This window comes from Jaculus jaculus, chromosome 15 (assembly GCF_020740685.1).
Source record: "Jaculus jaculus isolate mJacJac1 chromosome 15, mJacJac1.mat.Y.cur, whole genome shotgun sequence".
NCBI lineage: Eukaryota > Metazoa > Chordata > Mammalia > Rodentia > Dipodidae > Jaculus > Jaculus jaculus.
In genome coordinates, this window is record NC_059116.1 from 3,659,736 (window position 1) to 3,684,913 (window position 25,178).

Below are 25,178 nucleotides of genomic sequence, written 5' to 3' on the forward strand. Positions count from 1 at the left end.
AGCAAGGGAGGAAGGTAGAAGGGGCTCTCTCCTGCGCTGAAGGCTGTGCCCATGTGTCACGGCAGTGCCATGGGATTCCAGACATGGTGCACACTTGGGAAGATGCTTCCAGAATGAACAGGCTGGAGATTGACCCTTGTATGTTTCTCTCTGGTGGTGACCATGACTTGTTACAGTGTAATAAAAGATAAATTACTATATACTACATATATGATGTGTGTCTATGCCTGTGTATATTGCTAAGAGCTAAATATGTAGATGGTACTCACTTTACGTAGTTCTTGTTAGCATCTCCGAGCTCTCTCCCATCCCCTTCCCTCTCCCCTGTAGCCTGGGACTAACCCTGGGATTCTTGATGCGCTTCCTGGTATGGAAATTGAAGATTGCTCTGGGTTAAGAGGAGGTTAAGGACTCTGTCCCGAAGCCCCGCCTCTCACTCACTGAGCAGTTCATCCTCTCTGTAAAACCCTCTTCCTGGCGCGCTCTCTCTTGTTCTTTCTCCCCCTTCTCTCTTACCTGTTACAATAAGCATTAGATTCAAGAAACTTCCCATCTTAGTCCTCCATTGCAAACCCCAGACCTAACAGTTCTAATACAAAGTTCAGTCTCCGTCACTTAGATAGTAACCGGTCCCGGGAACAGCCCAGCGCACGCTTGCCTCACCTCCGCGTGTTGGCCGACCGCAGGAGCTGAGGACAGTGCGCGAACGTCACTCGTCAGTCCGCAGTTCACGACACACATAATAGCAGGTGCGCTTCACGAGGTGTGACTGAGCACAGCACTCCTCTCTGATCTCTCCGTGGCTGGTCGCTGCCCAGATTCCTGCTTCACACACAGCCAGCAAAGTTTGTACTTGGTGGCCTCCCTGTCAACCCAGGGCACGTCAGTGGGATGTTTTATAAAAATATCAGAAACTTTAACAAAGATGAGAGTGTACTGAGACAGCTAAACATGCCGGGGATGGTGGCGCATGTCTTTACTCCCAGCACTCAGGAGGCAGAGGTAAGAGGATCTCTGTAAGTTCAAGGCCAGCCTGAGACTACATAGTGAATTCTAGGTCATCCTGGACTAGAGCAAGACCCTACCTCAAATAAAGCCAACAAACAAAGCTAAACGTGCTGAAACAGAATCTATGTCAAATGGGGTCACAGAAGACATGGATGACGGTTTGAAAGTTGGGGGTTGCAGCCACTGGACACTACACGTAGGGCCTGAGGAGCAGCAGAGGTGACCTTGTCCCTGTGAGCAGGAGAGTGGTCGAGGCGGGAAGAGCGAAGATGTCCTGGGGAAGAGACCCACAGCTGGTCCTCAGCCTGCAGAGGGCCAGGGAGAAACTGTAAGCTTACTCAGACTTCCGGCTCACAACAGCCGAAAGGTGGAGATGACCCAGATGTCCGTCAGTGTGGGCGGATATGCAAATGAGCAGATAATTGAATGGTGGGATATTGACAGGTGGGTGTGGCATAGCTATACATTGGAATACTGTCAGTCTTATTGGTATGTGCTGAGGTGTGGGTGAACCTTAAACGGGCTGTGCAAAGAAGCCACATGCAAAAAGAGCCCCCAGTTTAAGCTTTCACTCATATGAAATATGTCAGTACATTGACACAGAGCAAATGGTGGCTGCCAGGGGCTGGGAAGGCAAGAGGTAACAGCATAGTAGGTGCAAGGTTTCCTTTTGGTTCAAAAAAAATGGTTTTGAACAAAATAGGTGTGGTGGCCATACTGTACCGCGAGTGTGCTAAACCCTTCCAATTAACTGCCCGTCATCAAATTGCTCATGAGGGGCCGAGGCGGCTCAGTGGTCAGAGGCTCTTACTTGTAAAGCCTGCCAGCCGAAACTTGATTCCACAGCACTCATGTAAGGCCAGATGCACAAAGTGGTGCATACGTCTGGAGTTAGTTTGCAATGGCAAGAGGCCTTGGCGTGCCCATGTGCACTCTCATAGAGTGTTCTCTTTCTTTGCCCCCAGATAAGTAAAAAAAATAAATAAATAAAATTGTTGGGCCTGGAGAGTTGGCTTACCAGTTAAAGCAGTTGTCTGCAAAGCCAAAGGACCTCGGTTCAACTCCCCAGAACCTATGCAAAGGGCCTCATGCATCTGGAATTTGTTTGCAGTGGCTGGAGGCCTTGGCACCTCCATTCTCTCTCTCTCTCTCTCTGCCTCTTTATCTCAAATAAATAAATAAAAATAAAACTATATTAAAATGGTTAATATTATGTGAATATTAACCCCCACCAAAAAGTATGGTGTTTTGCCAAGGCATAATATTATAAGTGAAGAAAAGAAGTTAAGCAGTGTTAAACTAGTCTTAACAAGGTGTTTGTTTGTTTGTTTGTTTTTTGTTTTTTGTTTTTTTGAGGCAGGGTTTCACTTTAGTCCAGGCTTACCTAGAATTCACTATGTTGTTTCAGGGTGGCCTTGAACTCATAGCAATCCTCCTACCTCTGCCTCCCTAGTGCTGGGATTAAAGGCGTGTGCCACCACACCCAGCCCAAGGTGTTTGTATACAATGCTTTTCAGTATTTCCAATGTTTTTAATGTCAATGTACTATTTTCCTTTTACATGTACCTCTACATTTATAACTGACAATAACTTTTTAATGTTTTACCGAAATTTTTAACAGATCATAAAATAATTACCGTTTTCCCGATGGGCCGCTATCACTTCTGTGCATAGTTTCAACTTGCACGGTCATTTTTAGCATCTTCTACTGGACGAGCACAGGATAGCTGGTGTACACATCCCGCATAGCACATGTCAGTCACAGCATGTACCCTTTGCTGTGCCAGGGAGGATTCTGAAATGCTTGTACAGAAGAAAGAAGTGTGTCCAGCTTGCCTTTCGAAAAAGTAGAGGAAGCCGGGCGTGGTGGCGCACGCCTTTAATCCCAGCACTCAGGAGGGAGGCAGAGGTAGGAGGATTGCCGTGAGTTCAAGGCCACCTTGAGACTCCATAGTGAATTCCAGGTCAGCCTGGGCTAGAGTGAGACCCTATCTCAAAAAAAAAAAGAAAAGAAAAGAAAAAGTAGAGGAACAGCGGGGGAAGATTGCTGAGTGGTTAAAGGCACTTGCTTGCAAAGCCTGATGTACTGGGTTCAATTTCCCAGTACCCATGTCAAGCCAGATGTATGATATGGTGCAAGTGTCTGGAGTTCATTTGCAGTGGCAGGAGTGCCTATTCCTAGAGTGCCCATTCTCTCTTTCCTTCTCTCAAATAAAAAAATAAATAAAAAGTAGAATAAGGGCAAGAGAGATGGCTCAGCAGTTAAAGGAACTTGCTTGCAAAGCCTGATTGCCTCGGTTTGATTCTCCAGTACCCACGTAAAGTCAGAAGAACAGAGTGGCGCATGCGTTTGGCATTCATTTGCAGTGGCGGGAGACCCTACTGTACCCATACTCAGTCTATCTCCTGACTGCTTCTGTCAGTCTGTCTCAAAGAAATAAAATTACATTTTAAAAAGCAGAGGAAGATGGGCCGGAGAGATGGCTTCATGGTTAAGGCGTTTGCCTGCAAAGCCAAAGGACTCAGATTTGATTCCCCAGGACCCACATAAGCCAGATGCACAAAAGGCACATGCATCTGGAGTTCATTCGCCGTGCCTGCAGGCCCTGGTGCACCTATTCTCTCTCTTTCTGTCTCCCTTCTGCCTCTCTTTTTCCTTGTAAAAAAAAAAAAAAAAGCCAAGGAAGCACGGCAGTGGTTAAAGCACTTGCCTTGCAAACCTGAGGACTCAGCCCCATCCCCGGAACTTTCATGAATGTCGGCCATGGTAGCATGTGCCTGGAATCCCGACACTGGGTTGGCGCACACAGCAGGGTCCGCGAGTTTACTGGGTCTGATTCAACTGGTGAACTTTAGACTGATGAGACCCTGTTTCAAAACGAGGTGAATGGTGTTCCTGAGGTTAACAGCGGAAGCGTGCTCTGGCCTCTACACACGCGTGCACACACGTGCATGCATACCCACACCCATGCACACCCCCCCACACACACGCGAGGAAGTTTTGGTTTTGTCTGCAGTTTGTTGGTGCAGCCTCAGCTGCTTCTGAAAAAGAGGAGGCAAAGTCCAGGCAGCACTAGTGCCTGATGGAGGCCCTGTGGGTTACAGGGCGTGTGGAACACCACGGTGCCTCGTGCGGCCTGTGTGCCTAACACCCAAGGGGACAGCGGCCCAGGGCATGTCTGAACTTTAGGAAATAGGCTTATAAGGTGAGTACCAGGGCGGGCAGGGTATAAGTTGGTTGGTGCCTAGGAATGTCATAATGGGATATGACGAGACCATGTTGCCATGGTGGGCTGAGGTGAAATCATGTCCCATGATGATGATAGACCATGATGGTTCCATGGGCCATGATCAGACCATGTGTGTGGTGAACTTTGATGGAATCCTGTCCCATGGTAGACTGTGATGGTACAATGTGTCATAATGGGTCATCACAGGCCATGGTGAGATGTCTTATCCCCAAGACACTGGACGGTACTCATCATTTGCTTCCGTGTGTTTGAGCCAGGGTGTTGCTACACAGCTCAGGTCGGCCTTGAACGCACCATGGAGTCCAGGGCGGCCTAGAACTCTCTGTCTCGCTGCCTCGCCACCACTTGATACTTCTTTCAGTGACGCGTGCCCTGGCTCCATGTGCCGCCCTGGCACTCAAGCTGAGCGTGCGCTGGAGCTGGTTTGTCTGGTCCCCACCTGGCAGAGCTATTGGAGGTGAGGACAGTGTGTGTCAGCCACTCTGGAGGCTGGTGGCTGGCAGCATGCTGTTTAATAAATGTCTGTTAATGAGCATCCCATAATAGAAAAGCTACGATCTTAATCTCCATCTTTTAAATTGCCCAAGGAATTGGTTTATCTTTGCTTACGATCATCCGTAATGTCTTCTGGCCTAAGGTACCCTTTCTTTTCTCTTGTTCCTGAGTCATGTTTCTGTTTTTCACTTCTCTCTCTTATTAATATTGTGAAAATGGTTGAGGAAAATAGGCGATAGAGGCTGTGGCCTGGTATCACATGGCAGAATATTAGTGTGAGGCCAATGGAAGAGAAGGGCCCATACCCTGTGCCTGCATCTTAGCTTTTATTAAACCAAACTCTCTGTGAGTCCAGATTTTCTCCATCAGGGTTTCTTGGGTTCATGGTGTAGTTGCATGAAAGTAATAGGAAAGCCCGTTTGCAATCAGTTGTCGTCAGTGGGCCTGGCCCATAACGCAGACTGAAGAATGTCTCGCCCGGCCCGCCATCTTCCTGCCCCGGGCAGCTCTGCGTTTGAGGACCCACCCAGGGCACAGAGGCCCCGGCACCAAACATCGGTGTGCTTCAGCCCGCAGCCCAGCCACAGCTGTTTTGCCTGGTAGAAAGAAACCATTTTTGGCTGGCTGTGTGTGTGCAGTGAGGGGCGGGAAGTGGGGCAGGAAGGAGGGAACGGATCTTGGTTTCACCTGAGGTCTGGTCCAGGTATCACTTGGCCTCGTCCAGGTACAGCTCCTGGGTGGGATGTCCTAACTGTAGCGTGGCCTGGGACCCGGGATATAGCCAAGATGAACTCGAAGGCTGGAGCTCACATCTAGATTGTGGATGGGGCTTGTTCCAAGATTGAGAAAGTTCCTTCATATTCCCTTAGGTGTCCTGTCCCTTCATTTCCAGTTGTGTTTGTAAGCCTGGTACGAACCTCTTTTTACAATATTTAATTCAATTTATTTATTTGACAGAGAAAGAGAGAGAGAATGAATGGGCACACCAGGGCCTCCAGCCATTGCAGACGAACTCCACACACATGCGCCCCCTTGTGCATCTGGCTAATGTGGGTCCCGGGGAATTGAACCTGGGTCCTTTGGCTTTGTGGGCAAACGCCTTTAACTGCTAAGCCATCTCTCCAGCCCAGGAACCTCTTTTAAGTAGGTATTTAAGATAATTTTGAAACCGCCATAGGTATAGGTTCCAAACAAATATGTGTAGGTTCCAAAACAAGTTAAGAAAGAGCTTACAGACTCCTCATGGCTGTGTGTCTCTGAGAACCAGGCACTGTGACTTTAAGAGAGAGCCTGTGCTATGGGGAGACAGAAAGACAGACAGACAGACACACACACACACACACACACACACAAAGAAATATAGCACAATAAAATTTCTAGCCACAATACTCAAAGCAGCCATGCAGGAGTGGGCGGCACCTGTTTTGCAGTGAGAAGTCCGACCACTTGCCGAATCCCCAGGGCTAGAAGGATTTGAAGCCGGACTTGAGGTTGACCTCTGAGTCCTTCTGCCCTCCTTGGTGCTGGACTGGCCAGGCGGGAGGAGGATTTGGAAACGTATTGGTTTGCACGTGTCGCCAGGAAGGATCCCAGGCTGGGTGGCTTAAACAGCAGACCTTCGTTTTTCGCACAACCGCGGAGACCAGCTGAAGCCTGGGGTCAAAGCGCAGGGAGGCCTGGCTTCCGCTGGCCTCTCTCCTTGGCTGACAGATGGCTGCCCCTCCCTGCGCTTCCTCGTGGCCTCCCTTCTGTGACTCCAGCCCCTTCTTCCTGTGAGGAAGTCCAGACGGGATTAGGGCCCTCCCTGGTCACCTCATTTGAACTTGAGTCCCTCTTGCTAGATCTGTCCCCACATGTAGTCACAATCTAGAGTACTAGGGATGGGGGGGACTTCACCGTAAGAGTTTTGCAGGGACACAGTTTAGCTATTCCCAGGAAAGGTTAGTGATGGAAACTGAGAGTTTGATACCTGGCTATGAAGGTAGGAGAGAAGACAGCTGCTGTGGAGACAGGGGTTTGGTCTAGGAGATGCTGGAAAATGGCTTTCAAAGGAGCAAATTGTGGCAAGGAGAAAAGGGCTTTGTGTGTGTTGAGAAGAGCATCCCTGGAGGTCTGGGATCAGCAAACCCAAACGGTGACGTGGTTGGTAAGAGCTTGGCTGAAGTAGAGGAAGGATGGATTTCTCTGTTTAGCTGCTGTGACCACTCTGTTTCTCATTGCTGTGTCAAAATGCCTGACAGAATCAACTGAATAAGAGACTGTAGTCCATCATGGCAGGAAGGAATGATGTCAGGAACGTGAGGTCACATCATATCTACAGACAGAAAAGAGAGGAGACAGATAAGTAGATATATAATAGCTAGATAGATGATAGAGTGAGGAATACGTTGGTGTCCAGCCGACTTCCTTCTTCCCCCCTTTTTATTCAATCTGAGACCCCTGCCTATGGGCTGGGACCCCCGTGTTCTTGGTGGCTTCCTCAATCGTGCCTAGCTGGAAGCACTCTCACATACATACCCAGGTGATTCCAAATCCAGTCAAGTTGACGAGGCAGGTGAGCCGCCAGTGCTGCCTTGGATATCAGGTTCTATTTTGACAGGCGTTTTGAGATTGTTGAGCAAATAAATACGGTGTCCTTGGGACTGGGGTATCCCAGTGGTGAGACACTTACTTAACAACATGGAGAATCCCCAACATTACCAAAATAAATAAATAAATAAATAAATAAATAAATAAATAAAGCAGTAGCTGTGGGTGAGGGGCACAGCCTGTGATTCACCTCAAGTCTCTACTGGAAGCTTCTTGCTCCAAGATTATTTTAATCTGTGTTTATAAAGAAACATTATAGAAATCGTTTAATATTAGATTTCTTAAGTATGCTTTAATTTTAAACTTACTATTTTGGTGAGCAGATTGTGGTATAGTAGCAACTGGATTTAGAATGAAGACTGGGATTTGAATCTTGGCTCTGTCACTCAGGAATTTCGTCGGGATTAGATCATTAAATGGCTTCAATTTTCTCAATGGTGAAAAGTAATTGTATACATCTCACTGGGTTGCTGAATGCACGATTCCAGTACTCTGCCTTTCCCACTCTGGCAGCCAGGGTGACACTATCTATGGAGGAAAGCAGCTTAAGGAGGGCTATTTTTTATTTATTTTAATTAATTAATTAATTTAGCTTTTTGATTTAAGTTTTCACTAGCTCAGGCTGACCTGGAATTCACTATGTAGTCTCAGGGTGGCCTCAAACTCACAGTGATCCTCCTACTTCTGCCTCCCAAGTGCTGGGATTAAAGCTGTGCGCCACCACGTGGGCCTGGCTATTTTTTTCTTTTTTTTTTTTTGAGGTGAGGTCTCATGTAGTTCACGCTAGCACATAACTTGATATGCATCAAAGGATGACTTTGAACTTCTGGTCTTCCTTCCTCCACCTTCAGGGTGGTGAGATTATCGACATGCACCGCCATGCCTGGTTTATGTACTACTAGAGACTCAACCCAGGCCTTCATGCATGCTAGAAAAGCAGTCTACTGACGCCTCTTGTAGCTGGAGGATTCAGTGTGGGTAGATTAGGGAACTTTTAGAAAAAAGTTTTATTGGGGGGATGTCTGGAAAGATTGCTTGGTGGTTAAAGGCACTTTGCTGCAAAGCCTGATGGCCTGGGTTTGATTCCCCGGTACCTGCTTAAATCGAGACACACAAAGATGGCCCATGTATCTGGAGTTTATTTGCAGTGGTAAGAGGTCATGGCATGGCCATTCTCCCCCACCCCCACCCCCCTGCTTGCAAATAAATAAAATAAAATTTTAATAGGGGAAAGGAAATAGCCAAGAATTCATTCAACAATAACAACAATTTCTGAGAGCCAGCCAGTAGCTAAGTGCTGGATTGACGTTAGGGGATGCTTCGTACCTCAGGGAGCCTCCTGGCCAGGTGGGAAGGCCCAGCAGAGGGTGAGTGGTGCTATCAGCCAGGTATCCTCACACTGGCCGACTGGGGGGGGAGGAGGGCTGCTTTGGGGAGACTGGCCTGGGGCAGGAAGTTCCCCGAGGGAGACTCGTCACACAGAGAAGAGTGGAGAAGTCACTGCTGACCACGAGAGAGGGTGTGCAGAGGTCTGGAGGAGCAGGTGCACGGTGTGGCTGAGAACAGCGCTGTAAAATTAGTGTGTCATGGAGCAGTGAGTGGAGAAAGGCAAGCGTAGATTTCTGTGTGCTGGGTGACAGGTGACATCGACAGCCCTGGGGGCTGCCAGGAGTGCAGAAGCATGCGGGAAGTGATGCGGCCATGTGTACAGGGTGGGAACCCTGCGCTGACGGCGGTGTGGAGGGAGGGTGGTGTGGAGAAGATGGGAAACAGTCTTGGATTTTTGTGATGGTCTTGCTGAGGCCCAAGTCTGGAGCTGCTGGGCTCGGGAGCTGTGAGGATGGATGTTGTTAAGGTGGCTGGGCAGCGTGGGGATGACCCTGGGGTTCTAGCTTGGGTGACTTCTTGGTGAACAGAAATTCCTACAAGGAGCAGGGAGTCGTTCGTGATGTGGTGGTTGTCCAGAGACTGCCATCGTGGCTCAGATGAGTTGGAGATGCCCCAGGGCTCACGCAGCATAGGTGGGTAGGTGGCGCATGCCTTCATGGGTTCGGTTCCTTTATGAATGAAAAGCACAGAGCATGAAGGCAGGCTCCTCTTCAGGGTCTTGGCCCTGAGGACTAGGACCCGGCACTTGTCCAAGATAGTCATTAAGGTTGTTAACAATGTTTCCATCACTCATCCCTGTAATGGAAGGGAGGATGGCCTTGTCCTACCCAGCCCAGATATGGTCATGTGATGGTTTTGTTTTGTTGTGTTTTGTTGTCTCAGCATATAACCCAGGATGTCCTAAACTCATGACCATTGTCTGTCAGTCTCTCAAATGCTGGGACTTCAGCAGGTGTCGCCTCCATGCCTGGCCATGTGAGCCACTTTGCTGTCAAGTGCTGTACCGCTGATTAGACACCTGTGACCCACTTTGGCTCTTCAACTCATGTTGGTTTTGAGGATGGTGGAACCCCAGACCACTGGTTCTCAGTTGAAGTTCCTGGTCTATTCCAGAGGGCAGCCGTTTTTGCTGCCCTTGAGAAAGGGACTATTCAGGATGAAGTGGAGATCTGGAGATTTGCATTTTCTTGTAAAACTTTGTTTACTTACTTTTGCATTTATAAGCAAGAGCCAGCTTTTAACTTACTTCCTATTGGTGCATGCTTGTGCATGTATGTACACTTGTGCAGGTAGATACATATAGCTGGGACTAAAAGAATTTCACTTTACCCTATGCATTTTTTTTTTTTTGGAGGTACAGTCTCACTCTAGCCCAGGCTGACCTGGTATTCACTCTGCAGTCTCAGGCTGTTCTGGAACTCTCAGCAATCCTCCTACCTCTGCCTCCTGAATGCTGGTATTGAAGATGTGCAGCTGACCCTCTGCATTTATTTATTTTGAGAGAGAGAGAATTGGCACGCCAGGCCCTCAGCCACTGCAATCAAACTCCAGATGCTTGTGCCACCTAGTGTGCATGTGTGACCTTGCACTTGCATCACCTTTGTCTGGCTTGTGTGGGATCTGGAAAGAGATTGAACATGGGCCATTAGGCTTTGCAGGCAAGCACCTTAACTGCTAAACCATCTCTCCAGCCCACCGTATGCATTTTTAAATGGCTTACATTTATGAGACAGAATTCACATACAATACAGTTTATCCATGCATGCTCCCCTCCACTTGTAGGTCTGGCTATTTTTTGGTTGTTGTTTATTTTTATTTATTTATTTGAGAGTGACAGACAGAGAAAGGGGGGGGGAGAGAGATAGGGAGAGAGAGAATGGGTGCACCAGGGCCTCCAGCCACTGCAAAGGAACTCCAGATGCATGCACCCCTTTGTACTTAACGTGGGTTGTGGGGAATCGAGCCTTGAACCGGGGTCCTTAGGCTTCACAGGCAAGCAGTTAACCACTAAGCCATCTCTCCAGCCCCAGGTCTGGCTATTCTTAACAGGGAGAGGGTGGTCAGTGTCAGATTGTTCACAAGTCTGTGTCATAGCCTTTTACAAGGCAGTGGTGAGCCCTTCATTACCAAGCCCCCCTGCGTAAGATGTGTCTGTCTTCAACTTCATCAGGTGGCAAGCCCAGTGACTTCTGTTTGAGACAGTGGCTTAAATGGAAATGTCACTCATGTTTTTGCACAAAATCCATGTCTTGTCACCACTGTTACCTGAAGAATTCAGGTGGCCATTTCTATTTGTTATAACATTTTAGCTCGCTTCAGCTCTCAACTGGCATTTCCAGTGCCTGTCAGCAGTCAGCACCCCGTGGATGCACCTCACTGGCTCCATCCAGACCCGCCACTGCACGAGGCTTGTTTTCAGTGTCAATTTGAATTATTCATAGAGTGACTCGTTTATTTCCTGCTGCACGCTGTGTTTGTGACTCTCCCCCAAACATATGTTGACATCTGAGCCCCCCCAGGAGATGATGGTTTGAGGCAGAGCCTTTGAGAGGTAACAGGTCATGAGTCCCCCTTAATGGGCTCAGGGTCTGCTGAAAGACACCCCAGAGAGTAGGTTCACCACGACAGGGCACAGCCGGAAGACCCCTGGGGAATGCTGGAGCCTGGTCGCAGTTTCCAGCCTGCACTCCGTGAGCAGCGTGGTCGTCTTGTTAACGCGGTGCCCGGGTTCTGAGGATGGAAGCCATGCTGACCTCTGGCCGGTCAGATGTTCAGCCTGTTTGGTTTTTCTTGGTGACAGAGCAGATGGTCCCTGCTTTCCTGGAGAGGCTGGTGCAGCTCAGGACAGATGGTGAAGGGACAGATGCGGATGTGGGGCCGTGAGGGAAAGAGCTTTTCCTTCATGGCTAGCACTGTAATGCAGTACAGTCAATGCCAGGTACCGTGTCACAGTGTGAGTCGGTGTTGAAAAGTGCCACGCACCGGTGTTTCCATTAGCGATGAGCCACGTAGCTGGCTGTGCCGCGGGATTCTAATGGTGCTGAGGGCTTCTCTCTAGTGAGCCGCAGGCAGCACGGTGCCCCACACCCCTCCTGTGCAGAGCAAGCCTACTCTGGGCAAGAGCATCACAGGAGAGCCCTGCACCGTTCTGTTGGTGCCCAGTGCCCAAGGACGGGCAGCGGCTGCATGACTGGTTGGCACATTCACCATTTCCCTTTGGTCACTATGCCATTTCACACCTTATTCTTTTTAATTTTCCTAATATTTTGTGAGGAGAGAGGGGGCCAGATATGCCAGGATCTCCTGCTGCTGCAGACAAACTCCAGATACATGCACCACTTTGTGCATCTGGCTATATGTGGGTACTGGGGAGTCAGACCTGGGCCAGCAAGTTTTGCAAGCTAGCGTCTTTAACCACCAAGCCATCTCCCCAGCCCCAACCGCCCGTTGTCACTATTTTAGAGGGCACGTCTGCTTGTATTTTTTGGTTAATTGTAAGGCTCTGGAGGCATTCTAGAAGGCCTTACCTTCAGAGGAGGTGATGGCCCCTTGCGTGTTTCTGCCTTAAAGAGGCAGGAAAGGGTTTTCGAGGGCCAGGAAGGGGGCCTCCACAGTTGAGTTTTACTTTCTCTTTGGTGAGGGGTGTGTTTGGAAATCTTGGTAAAGAGGAGCTTGCCACATAGAAAGCCATGAGAGGGGCTTGGGCGGCAGGACAACCCTGGCAGGCTGTGGAGTTGAAGTCCAGCTCATGGAGACAGTGAGAAGAAAGGAGCTGACCAGAGCTGCCGAGCCTTAGGGACAAGCAAATAGTTTGTCACCCAAAGCGCATTGCTGTCCTATCGAAGGACTTCGCCAGAGGGAGGCATGATCTAATTGAGCAATTCGTCACTGGTGGAAATGGAGACTGTTACCAGGCGTGGTGGCGCACGCCTTTAATCCCAGCACTCAGGAGGCAGAGGTAGGAGGATCGCCATGAGTTCGAGGCCACCCTGAGACACATAGTGAATTCCAGGTCAGCCTGGACTAGAATGAGTCTCAGCCTCAGAAAAAGAAAAGGAGACCGTTGCTTAAAGAACATGTGAGAACCCAGATGGACGTAACGTAATTGGGACCATTGCTTCATAATTCGTTTCATCCCTGTGGTATGCAGCCTCAGGTTTGCACCTTGCTTGTGTTGCTGGGAGTGACCTCCATTGACATTGTCTTGATGAACGCATTCTCTACAAAAATCAGACAGAAACCAGAAACCCCTTTCTTAGTTTAGACGACCATGCCTTCTTTTTGTTTAAATGCATGGGCTTATGTATGGGTAGGTGGTGTGCACACGCGTGTGCATGGAGGCCAGAAGACGACCTCAGCGTTGTCTGTAGGCAGCATCCACCTTTCTTTTAAACATCATTTGTGTTTATTTATTTGAGAGAGAGAATATAAATGACTGTGGGCATGCCAGGGCCTCCTACAATTGCAAATGAACTCCAGATGCATGCATTGATTTGTGCATCTGACTTAAGTGGGTACTGGGGAATCGACCGTGGGCCTTAAGACTTTCCAAGCAAGTGCCCTCAACCACTGAGCCACCTCCCCAGCCCCTCATACATCTTTTCTGACAAAAGGTCTCACTAGCTTGGAACTCACTAAGTAGGCTTAGATTTGCTGGCCAGCAAGCCCACAGAATCCGCCTGTCTGCCTCCTCAGGGCCAGGACTACCCGAATGCACCACCATGCCTGGCGTGTTTACGTGGGTCCCGGGGATGGATCTCACTTTACCCTCGAGTTCTGCCCCCAGCCCCAGAGACGCGCTTTCTAAAGCGACCAAGTGAGCTCGCATAATGAAAGTTTGCCAGCTGAATTATAAGACGTATTTTTTTTCCCCCAAGGTTTTCATTGCAAGCAGATTTGCCCCTCACTGTGAAAGCTGCAGACTTGCTTCCAGTGACGTTTACTTTCTGGGGGCATTTGTAGGTGATGGGTAAAGGCTTTCTTTTTCTGTTGATGTCATTCGGAAGGTCTTTTTTCTCTTTTCTCTCTCTGCTTTATAAAATGCATTAGGTGTTTTTGCGTCCTCACAGCATTCTTCTGTCTGTCTTTTCCACGAGTCAGAGCCACTGCGATTACAACATGCTTATCTGGATAATGAAGGATGATCTCCCTATTTTAAGTCCAGCTGATTAGCAACTTAAATTCCATCTGCAGCCTGAATCTCCACCTTTTCTATGTCTCCCAACAGTGCCACAGGGACTGGGGAATCAGGGTTGACATCCTGTCTCCCACGGTGGCGGACTTAATTTTAAGTTGTCTACAGTATAAATAAATTTGGCTCCATTGTGTTGGTGTCTGTCTGTCTTTCTCTATTCCTCTTTTCTGTTCTGGGTATACAGGAAATGTTGAACATTGCAGAACTGGATTGCTTCCTTGGAATGTGTAAGCCTCCACTGGTATTGCTGTATGCTAACCCTAGTTTTTAATGTATGTTTTAATTTATTTGAAACACATACACATACACACACACACACACACACACACACACACACACACACTAAGGGGGGGGGGAGGAAGAAATAATATTAATGGGTGCACCAGGGCCTCATGCCATTGCAGACATACTCCAGATGCATGGGCCACCTTGTGCATCTGGCTTTATGTAAGTGACAGGGATTTGAACCAGGATGTACAGGCCTTGTAAGCAAGCACCTTTAACTGCTAAGTCATCTCCCAGCCCTTAACTGCAGTTTTAAAAGCAGTTTTAGGATTCTCAGGAAGACATTTCATTTAGGAAGCACAGCCAATTAACCTGTATGTCCCCCCCCCGCCGGCATTAATGCAGTACATCAAAATACTAAGATGGGTGCCTGGAAGTCCTTCCAAGATGAATTTAAAAGCTTGCCATGATTATAGACGTTCATGAAAAATACTTAAGCACTTTGGTAGGGAAAGAAGCTGTGAACCTAGTCTGGCTTGAGAAAGGGGAATTAGGATTCTAGGCCCTTCCAAGGGTGACTTGCACTTTCTCTGTTCTGTCTAATAGTTGCTTAAGTGGTGAGAGTGTAGATTGGGGTGTGTCATATGGCCATGCAGTTGGACAGTGTGGACATGAACTAGCCTGAGCTAACTGATGGGGACACTTCTGCGGGTATTATTAATAGAGAGAGGTTTTACTGCCCCTTCAGTGCAGGCTTGACACCCTAGATCTTGGAAGAGGTTTCTTCCATCTGCTCATAGGTCAGCAAAATCGATGCAGTGTGATATCGTCAGACCCCGGAGCATGCTGCACGTGGGGCTGCAAGTCGGAGTGGGAGGTAGGGTTGGGGTCCAAGTGCTGGGATTAAAGTGTGTGCCACCATGCCCAGCCCAGGCTGATCCATTGTGGGTAACGTGATCACTGCTGCAACTGTCAAGCTTTCACACATACCCATCTGCCACCTTCCTTCTCAGTTGTTCCCTGCTTGAGAAGAACCAGGCCCAACCACAGCGTGCCTCTTTGGGCTGTGGGTAACTTTGCTGCTGTCCTGGTTATCTGGTATGATGCTTATTCCAAAATGCATACTCAGAATTGTCCTGGTGTTTGTGTGTGAGTGTGTGTGCATGCGTGTGCATGCGTGTGCATGGAGAGACCAAGGTCAGTGTTGGGTGTTTTCCTCAATTCTCTTGCCACTTATGTTTTGGTCTCTCTGAACGTGGAGTTCACTGGTTTAGCCAGCCTGGCTAGTCTGTAAGCCTTGGGGATCTTCCTGTCTGTGCCTCCCCAGGGCTGGGATTGCAGGCACGTGTTGCTGTGCCTGGCTCTTCCATGGGTGCTAGAGGTTTGAACTCAGGTTCTCTTTCTTGTGTTGTGAGCAGCCATCTGCCAGCTCTCTCCCTGTGCTGCCCTACCCCATCATGGTCATTTCCATGGGTCACTAGGTGGATCAGGAAATTATTTAATTTTATGGAAATGAAATATTAAATTAAAAAAAACCCTTCCTTCCTTTTTTTCTTCTTCCCTTTTTTTCTTCCTTTTTTTTTTTTTTTTTGAGGCAGGGACTCACTATAGCCCAGGCTGACCTGGAACTCACTCTGTAGCCTAGGCTGGCCTTGAACTCAAGATCAATCCTTCTGCCTCAGCCACCCAAGTGTTGGAATTAAAGGAGTACACCACCAGGCCCAGCAAATCATGTGTTTTTTAAATTAATTTAATTTATTTTAGTCATTTGAGAGGGAGAGAAAGTGGCAGATTGAGTGAGAGAATGGGCGCACCAGGGCTTCCAGCCACTGCAATTGAACTCCAGACCCATGCCCCACCTTGTGCATCTGGCTGATGTGGGTTCTGGGGAATCGAACCTGGGTCCTTTGGCTTTGTGGGCAAGCACCTCTTTATTTTTATTAATTATGAACTTTGCTGTATGAACATTCCGCATGTGGCCATATTCCCATCGGGTCATACTCTTCTGTCCTCTACCCCACCCCTCAGTGGGACAGAGCGCCTCAAAATTTTCTGTGCTCTCAGTTCACCTGATGTTGTCCCATCTGCAAATCGCTGCGCCCTTCCTGACCTGCTGCAGCCAGGCTCTGAGGAGCCTGCATTTTAGAGTAGCCTTTCCTGGAGAGATGCCCATGCTGCTGATTTGGGGCCATCCATTGTTGACGGTGGACCCGTAGCAGAGCAGTGCCAGGCTCGGGGCTCAAGGGGCAACTGCAGGAACACAGCAGAGGAGTTGGCAGAGGAGGCCAAAATATCATCCTCCGGGACTGGGGAAGATGAGGACCCCAGTTTGATTCTCCAGGACCCATGTAAGCCAGATGCACAAGGGGGTGCACGCGTCTGGAGTTTGTTTGCAGTGGCTGGAGGCCCTGGTGCGCCAGTTCTCTCTCTCACTCCCTCTCTCTCTACCTCTTCCCATCTCAAATATATAAATAAATAAATAAATAAATAAATATTTTTTAAAAATCCTTCATCAGTGCTGGTGCTTGATTGGAAGAACAGGGCCGTGTGGACAGGCTAAAGGAATGAGGCCGTCCCTGTGAGTGTGGGCACGGCCTCAGCTCAGTTCTGGCTCTTCCCTTGGCGGCTGGTAGAGCGGGTGGAGGGAGGAGGCTTCACGTGGTCCAGCCGGCTCTCCGCCCGAACTCATGCACGCGTCATGCGGTGTCCCTGCCGGACTGAGGGAGGGTGAGAGGCGCCTCTGGCCAGAGCGCCTGTGCCTATAGAGGAACGTGAGTCTCAGGAAGGACTCCTGCGCAGACCTCAGCCAGCAGAAAGCGAGGGCTTGGTGTGCTGGAGGGGACGGAGCCGACACTGTGTCACCGTCAGTCACATTCCCTCGTCCAGAACCTTTGCAGAACTGCCTCTTCCTTTGCTGGACATTTTGTTTTATATCAGATACGTTTTAGGTTATGTGGTTCCAAGGATGGTTAAGTCAGTGTGTGTGTGTGTGTATAGATATATGATTGAGGATGTAGGAATATATATTCAGCCCCATGTGCCTTGGAGTTAGAAAAACAGCTTATCTTAAGTCTCAGCCAGTATAATTTATGTTCAAGATAATATGCAATCAATTAACTTTTTATCAGGTTCAAATTTGATTAGGGTCCATTTTTGAGTTTGGAAGTCAGCCGCATTGCTCTCGGGAGTTTGTCTTCATTTATGGTGAAGCACTTGGCCATGTTTTGCTCTTTACGAGGGAGCCTTATCATAGTGGAAAAGGTAAAATTATAAGCAGATGAGTGCGGCTCTGTGAGGATGACATCATTATCATTATAGCTTCCCTTTGGGGTGTGGGAGATAGTGCAGACATGGTTCTTGTTTCTGGAAATTTCTTGCCTGTGACTGTATAGGGCTATCCCTCTCCCTGTCTATAGCATCCTGGCTCTTAATCTCAGGCCCTAATTGCCTCTGCTTTATTCAAATCTGTCTCCCTCCTTCCCTCCCTCCTTCCCTCCATTCCTCTTTTCTCTCCAAATGTAGAATGGGTGTGCGTGACAGCCCCACAGTGTGTTCCTGACAGTTAAGAACATGGGAGGACATACATCCCCATGATCTATCGTCCTTGACCCCAAGATAATTTGAGGGGCCCACTCTCCTTTTCATTCGTGAAGTACTCTGGAATCACCCAGAATTCTGAAAAGTTCGAGTGACTCTTAAACTGTGTCACACAGCCGTCCCATCTGCTCTGCTAGAGAGCACACATTCGCCCAAGGACACATTGTCGCCAGGACTTGTTCCCTTCCATACGTATTCCGTTGGATTCGGTTAACACTGCTGTGTCACCCCCGTTTCTCAAGGGCTCTGACGCCGGGGAGATGAAGCTGACAGAGGCTTTGAAATCTTCAATTTCATGTGAAGATAAAGTAATGCAAACTGACTTGGTAAAGCGAACTTGTGACTTTCTAGAAAATCTTATTCCCTGGTGTTATAATTAGAAGTTGTGCTTCTAATGGGTAACTGTTTTAAAATAGTACTTTCGCGTAAACTAATTGATTAAAATAATAATCAACCCTAGGAACTGCCCCACGCCCGCCTCTCACCCCACTGGCCTGGTCTCCCAGCAAAACCTTTGAAACTTTCCTTGGTGCTAAAGGGAAGCCTGTCTGATTGCTTCATTTCCCAGCTGGAGCCATTGCCACTTCTACCCTGACGACTGTCACCCAAGATCAGCTTCCCTCCTTTCTTCAGAGAAGGTTAGCCCAGAAGGGTTAATGTTACACAGACGTGTGCTGGTCCGTGGACACCTTTGACGACCCAGCCCAAGCAGGGTTTCCCTTGGGGACCCTGAGTGCTGTTAAACCACCTCAGCTGTCTTCCACCTCAGCTCCGTCTCGGTTCAGCCTTACGGGGGCCTTGCAGTCGGCCTTAGGTCTTTGATGTCCCTGGGGATATGTTAACACATTGGCCTGGTCATTTTTCATCAAAGTAACGTCAGTGGTGTCTCCTTTAATTTAATCCAGGCCCGTGGATCCGCTCAGATGTGTTAGCTCTGAGCTTTCCTTGCTGGCTAGATGCCCACATTCACATGGTCTCCTCCTGCCCCTATAGGACTCATGAGGTGGGACATCAGAAACCCCTGGGGGTGAGGGTGGGGGCTAGGTCCATCACTAACTGTACACCTTTCCAAAGTGCTAGAGCCATGGGGGAAGCAGAGGGAAGACGTGGTGTATACCTGGGTCCCTCTGGCCCCCACATTGCCTCTCCCCGCCCCACCCCATGCCCTTGACTCTGCTGCTGTGGCAGATGTACTCTGGAATCACTTATTCCTGTGTCCATCCTGGACTCCTTCATCAAATGCTGCCACGGTGCCTTTGCCCCATACCACAAGCCAAGGGCTGGGGAGGTGGCTCAGTGCTTAAAGGTGCCTGCTTGCTCAATCCGTCCGCGGATGTGCTTTTCTGAGTGACCCGGGTGCGATCTGAACCGCTGCTCCTCGCTGCCAGATGTCCTCACCAACACCCCTCATGTCTGTATGAGAAGCGAATGCCTCTACTCCTGTCTCATTTCCCCAAACATGAGCCAGTCTTACCATCTGGCCTGAAGGCTTTGAGATATTTTTTCCTCTGCATATCCATTCATAGGTCTTTTTCTGTGTTTTGTTACTATTTTATGTTACTGGATAAAAAAGAAAAGAAAGTTTTTGAACCGGAGAGAAATTTTAGCTTGGGTCTGCTCTGGCTTTGAGAGCAGGCTAAACCAGGGCCTGGCAGTGGCTGATGTTTTGGGCTTGTGTCGCCCTCTAGTGGTGATCAGCTTTGCTTAGTGGCTGCCACCCTGCCCTGGATTGGACTGTCAGCAATGGAAGGGGTAGTTCAGTGCCAACAAGTGGGTGGCAGGCATGCGGATGAGTGTCCCCAACAAAAGTGAGCTCTGCTTTTCCCTTGTCAGAGACTTACTTCAAAGGGGTGGTGACTTTTTAAATGAAACATGCTTTGGTACGCCGAATGGATGAGCTGGTAACACCGCTGACTGCCATTAGCCACTCTGATCCCTGAAACGACTGTTCCTTTTTTACCCCTGTGTTCTACGGATCTGCACTCTGTGCCTCCCCTGAATGTTCTGTTACCTTCTTGATCTCTTAGACACTGGTCCCTAACAGTTATTCCTGGTTTTCCCTTCTGTCGTTTGCAGTTCACCTGTCCTTCCTGTATATTTATTTACTTATTTATGAGAGAGAGAATTGGTGCTCACTGCACTCAAACTCCAGATGCTTGTGCCACCTTGAGCACATGTGCGACTTTGTGCACATGCCATCAACTTGTGCACCTGGCTTGTGTGGGTTCTGGGCACAGTTGAACCTGGGCCCTTAGGCTTCGCAGGCAAGCGCCTTAGCCACTAAGCCGTCTCTGCAGCCTCCGTCCTCTCTTTAAGAACCTCAGTTCCCCTTGAGCCTCGTGCCACCCACGCTCCTCGCCATCACGCCCCTCCTTGCTGCCAATTGCTGCCACCTCCTGGTCATGGGTCCCCTTCGGAGCTGCCTCCACTCGTGTGACCTGACCTCTCCATCCTTGAGCTCTTCCACCCCAACGACAGTATGCACCTCATTTCACTGACCCCTCTAGGTCTTGTTGTCCTGTTAACTTCTAAAACCTTGATTCAAAGCCTCCTGCCCCATGGTCATGCATTTCTTCCTTCCCACGTGAAGCTTTTCTAGGAAGTGGAGAATCAGAGCTTTGTCAACCCATGGGTTCAACCTTTCACTGCCCAGCAGGTGCCTTCAGGGACAACCCCCATGCTCAGACTTTGTGGTCCTCTTTGTGAATGAGAAAGCCACCCTGACTCCGCGCGAAGAGACCCCAGCCTCAGTTAGACGCCTGCTCATTCTGGTTAAACAAATCTTCCTTGTTCCAAAACAGTGCCCACGGACCTCTCATTTGTATTTAAGATACTTAGACAAGCTCTCATCATGTTATTTTAGGCATCTTACTACACTTTTCCAGTAGTTTTGCCTGTTTGTAGAAAACCATTTCAGGCTTTCTGCATTCTGATGACCCCCAGTCTTCCCCCTCATCGGCTGATGTCTGTCTGTTATGTCATTGAAAAGAAGACGCCTTATAGTCAGGGGGACAGCCTCATCTTTCTAACCTTCCGTCTGCCTGTCCTTGCACACAGCTCAGGCTTGCCCACTCACTTCCTGTCTGTGGCTTCCCCGCCCTCCGTCCCTACCCTTCAAGTCCCCTTCACTCTCGCAGACAACTCTTTCCCCTGAATTGTGAGTTTCTCCTTTCTTCAGCTCCTTCCAAGAGGCATAAAACAGGCCACATGACATGTCTCCTTCAACGTTCCCTTGACAAGGCTGTGTCCCCCTTAACCACCACTTCCTTTTGTGCTTTCTCCACAGGAAGTACTGGCCATGGGGCAGCAGAGCCACCTTTCCCTCCATATTCCTCCTCCTCCTTCTCTTCTTTTTCTCCTTCCTTTCATAGTTGGCTTGTCCTGGGGTTTGAATTGAGGTCCTCACACGTTCTTGGCAAGAGCCCCACCACTGTGCGTTACCTCCCCATCTCAGCATCTGCTTTCTTCCCTCCCCTCACCAATGCTAACGTGCTGGCCCCTGCGTAGATGACCAGGGAGAGCAGTCAGCTATCACTCCTGAGGGCCACAGGTGTTATCCCCACGAGATGCCGGACACCGCGTCTTCTATTTACCCCAGCATCCCTGATGTGGCAGCAGTAACATTCTTTTTTTTTTAAATTTTTTTATTTATTTATTTGAGAGCGACAGACACAGAGAGAAAGACAGATAGAGGGAGAGAGAGACAATGGGTGCGCCAGGGCTTCCAGCCTCTGCAAACGAACACCAGACGCGTGCGCCCCCTTGTGCATCTGGCTAACGTGGGACCTGGGGAACCGAGCCTCGAACCGGGGTCCTTAGGCTTCACAGGCAAGCGCTTAACCGTTAAGCCATCTCTCCAGCCCAGCAGTAACATTCTTATTCCAGAATCCTTAATAGGTGGCACAAACAGTCCTGATGGGACTGGGTAGAGCTTCTTTGTCCAGCTGCCCATATGGTGACCTCTGAGTAAATGACACAGGTATTGCAGTGATGTGAAGGGCTTTTAGAAATATTTTTATTTATTTATTTGAGAGACAGAATGAAAAAGGATGTTCCAGGGCCTCTTTCTATCACATACCAACTCCAGCCACATGTGCCACTTTATGCATCTGACATTAGGTGGGTACTGGGGAACTGAACCCATCATCAGGTTTTGAAACAAGCACCTTTAACCACTGAGCCACCTCTGCAGCTCCTGGCAATGTGAATTTCCTTCTTTCTTTTCTCTTTCTTTCTTCCTTTGTTTGGGAGGCAAGGTCTCATTATGTAGTCCATGCTGACTTCAAGCTCAGAACATGCCTGCCTGGGCCTCCCAAGTGCAAAGATTCCATTTGTGTGCCGCTGTGCCTGGCTCAGGAAACTTTGAGTCTCCGAATGACAGACTCCAAATATAAGCAGTGAGTTGCAGCCTGCCTCCTGGTGTTTCTCCCCCTCCCATTAGTTCCTCCTGCCTTGCTGCTCTCACTAGTGAATGTGAGGAGGGGTGCAGGCTGTCCGCGTCGCGCCCTCTTCCCAGGTGTGATGGGCAGGTGTGGCTAGAAGGCACTTGTTTGTCCCGTGACACAGCGCCGGGATTTGAGACCGCTCCCTGCGGCTGACAGCACCTTGAAGTGTCCGCAGCACAGGTGAGGGCTGGGAGGCCAGGGCGTCAAGGCTGTGGTCCTCCGGCCGAGCGTCTGGCCCTTGCATCGCCGAGGGCCCGCTCACTGTCCCGTTAATGATTTCCTACCTACAGTAACTGGTCTGCTGAGTCCATCAAATACATGAGGTTAGTTCCACGCTGTGGAGCGCCCGTCACGCATGCCTAACAGGCTGCTCCGAGGAGGGGTTATTGGCAGGAGGTAAGATTTTCTAGCATTTGTTTTCAAAACAAAAATCCAGCTGAGATTTACAAAAAAAAAAAAAAAAAAAAGGAGCCACGTGATTTATCATTTTATTGAACATGTACGCATGTTTGGTTTGGCCCCCACTACTGATAAAGTCCCAAGAAAGTGACCTGGGGGGCCCTCATACTTGGTCACATGCATGCTCATGGCCAGCCATGGTCATAGCTGCTCAGCCGGCTTATGCCTTGACAGTTTGCTATGACCAATAGAAAGAACTGGCTTCAATAACCAAGTCGTGTGCATTTGGCCTTCAAATGCAACTGATTGTCCTGGGCCCGACATCACTTGGGATCAGAGAAAAGGAGCGGTGGCACTGAGGGAGTGGGTCATCTCCTGCTGCCATCTTTCGTCCATGAAGACAGAGCTCACTTAGCTTCCACTGGCCCGTCTGCAATGGGACTTTCCTAAAATAAATGTCTGTGTGTGTAAGTGTGGGTGTGCGCGTGCACACGTGTCTCCTTAATAAACTCTTGTAAGATTTGCTGCAGGCAAGCCCACATATGGCTGTCAGCACCCGTCAGTCCAGGCTCCACTCAGCCAGTGGACTGATTGTGAATGCCGCTGGTGGAACTCACGCCTCCTCCCTTTCACCAGCATGTGCTCCCTGAACATCTTCACCTGGTTCCTTCTTCCTCACAGGGACTTAAAAAGCGTCAGCAACTCAAAAAGCACCAGAGATACCCTCAGGAGGTGGATGGCCGAGCCAGGACCGAAGAGCGCGCCTCTAAAGTCCTGTGCACTTGCGTACTGCAGTCTGAGCGTTCCTTCCCTTTGTGTAGTTGTCTGATGGGCACCGTCTGTCCCCCACAGCCTCATGTGGCTTGAATGCTTCGACCTGGGCTGGTGGCAGTTTGGGAGATGGAACCTTGCTGGAGGAGGTATGTTGCTGGGGGCGGCTTAGAAGGTGTTAGAGCCAGCTCCCCCTTCTCCCCCTTGCCAGAGCTCAGCTCACTCTCTTGCTGCTTTTTGCCAGTTGCTGTGGCCAGAAGTGATGCCCACCCTTTGCAATACTGCTTTCCTGTGATGTCAAACTTCCTCTTGAGACTGCAAGCGGAATAACCCTGTCCTCCGCCAGCTGCCTCGGGTTGGGTGGTTTGTCTGGCAACATGACGCCACTGCATGCTGATGTGGAGTGCCAGGGCAATACGATATGCTGGAGGAATTCCTTTCAGCATGACTGAATACTTCTTCCTAGCTCTCAGAAAGCTGCCTCTGGCCTTTTGGCTGTATCCTGACCAATGCAGAGCATCATGGATCCCAAGTCACAAATTAATGCTGCATGCTCTGAAATCTTTTGAGCCCACAAGTGGGAAAATTCTTCACCATGAAGGTGTTGGTGCACAAAATTATTGAAAATATTGTATCGAATTGTCTTCAGGCTGTGCATATAAGGCACATGTAGACTATGCGTGACTTTCATCTTTAGAATTGGGTGCAACCACAATATATCTCATTGTATATGTACACTGTTCCAGATGTGAAAGGATTTTGATATCTAAAATACATTTTGGACAAAAGATACTCACCCTGTATTATTTTGTCACTTCACAGTTTGTTTTTGGTTTTTCAAGGTAGGGTCTCACCCTAGCTCAAGTTGACCTGGAATTCACTATGCAGTCTCAGGCTGGCCTCAAACTCACAGCTTTCCTTCTACCTCCCGTCTCCCAAGTTCTGGGATTATAGGTGTGAGCCACCATGCCCTGCGACAGATGTTGTTTTTAAAGCTGGAAATATGGCTCAGTAGCAAAGTGCTTGCTTGGCCTCCCTGAGGCCCTGGGCCCAGTACCGCACACATGCACAAAACCGGCACTGCACACATGCACTAAAGTTACAGGTTCTTGTGGTGATGCTTTCCCCGGGCCCTGAAGAGGGAATTGGGAAAGGAAGGCTGGAGCAGCGTCTGTAGGACGGCTTACATAGCAGCCGCCACGGAGGGACAGAGCCTAGTGAAGTTGCAGGTACAGGATCAGGTCTTGTCCGCAGTGCTGTGCAAGAGGCTTGTTGCTGGGTGTGACGAGCACATCTGTCGTCCCCTGCACATGGGAGGTCAAGGCAGGACGACGTCCAGCTTGCAGCCAGCCCGGGCCACGTCGGGAGACCCTGTAAACACATCTCCTTGTACCATAACAATACGCTTAGGCGTCGCTGGCTTTGAAGCCCTGTTGTCAGATAGAGTGGGCTGTGATTATGTTACTCCAGAATGTACTTAGCAAGGTAATTATCCTATCATATTCCTGTTTCACCATGTGTAAGGCCCTATAATAGGAGACTGAGAGTGGGGACGTCTAAGGAGTTAGGAGGAGCCATGTGGCTGGTCTCGCCCATGCTGGTCCCCTTTCTGAACTTAGAGGGCATTGGCCTGTCAAGGACTTTGAACTGATCAGCCCATGTCAGTCTCTGGTTTTCTTTAAAGGGGGTGCATGCTGTGAGTGTGTGTGTGTGTGTGTGTGTGTGTGTGTGTGTGCGCGCGCGTGCGTGTGTGTGTGTGTGTGTATGAGTTAAATCTGAGATCAGAAAAGCTAAAAGCTTCTGTTTATGAAAACG

The 25,178-nt window shown here is 49.2% G+C and overlaps 1 protein-coding gene across 1 annotated transcript in view; it reads left to right on the forward strand.

Moving 5' to 3' along the window:
* The window catches only part of Nedd4l (NEDD4 like E3 ubiquitin protein ligase), a 323,634-nt gene that overhangs the window by 46,050 nt on the left and 252,406 nt on the right, over positions 1 to 25,178 (forward strand). The gene's annotated exons all lie outside the window — the stretch shown is intronic.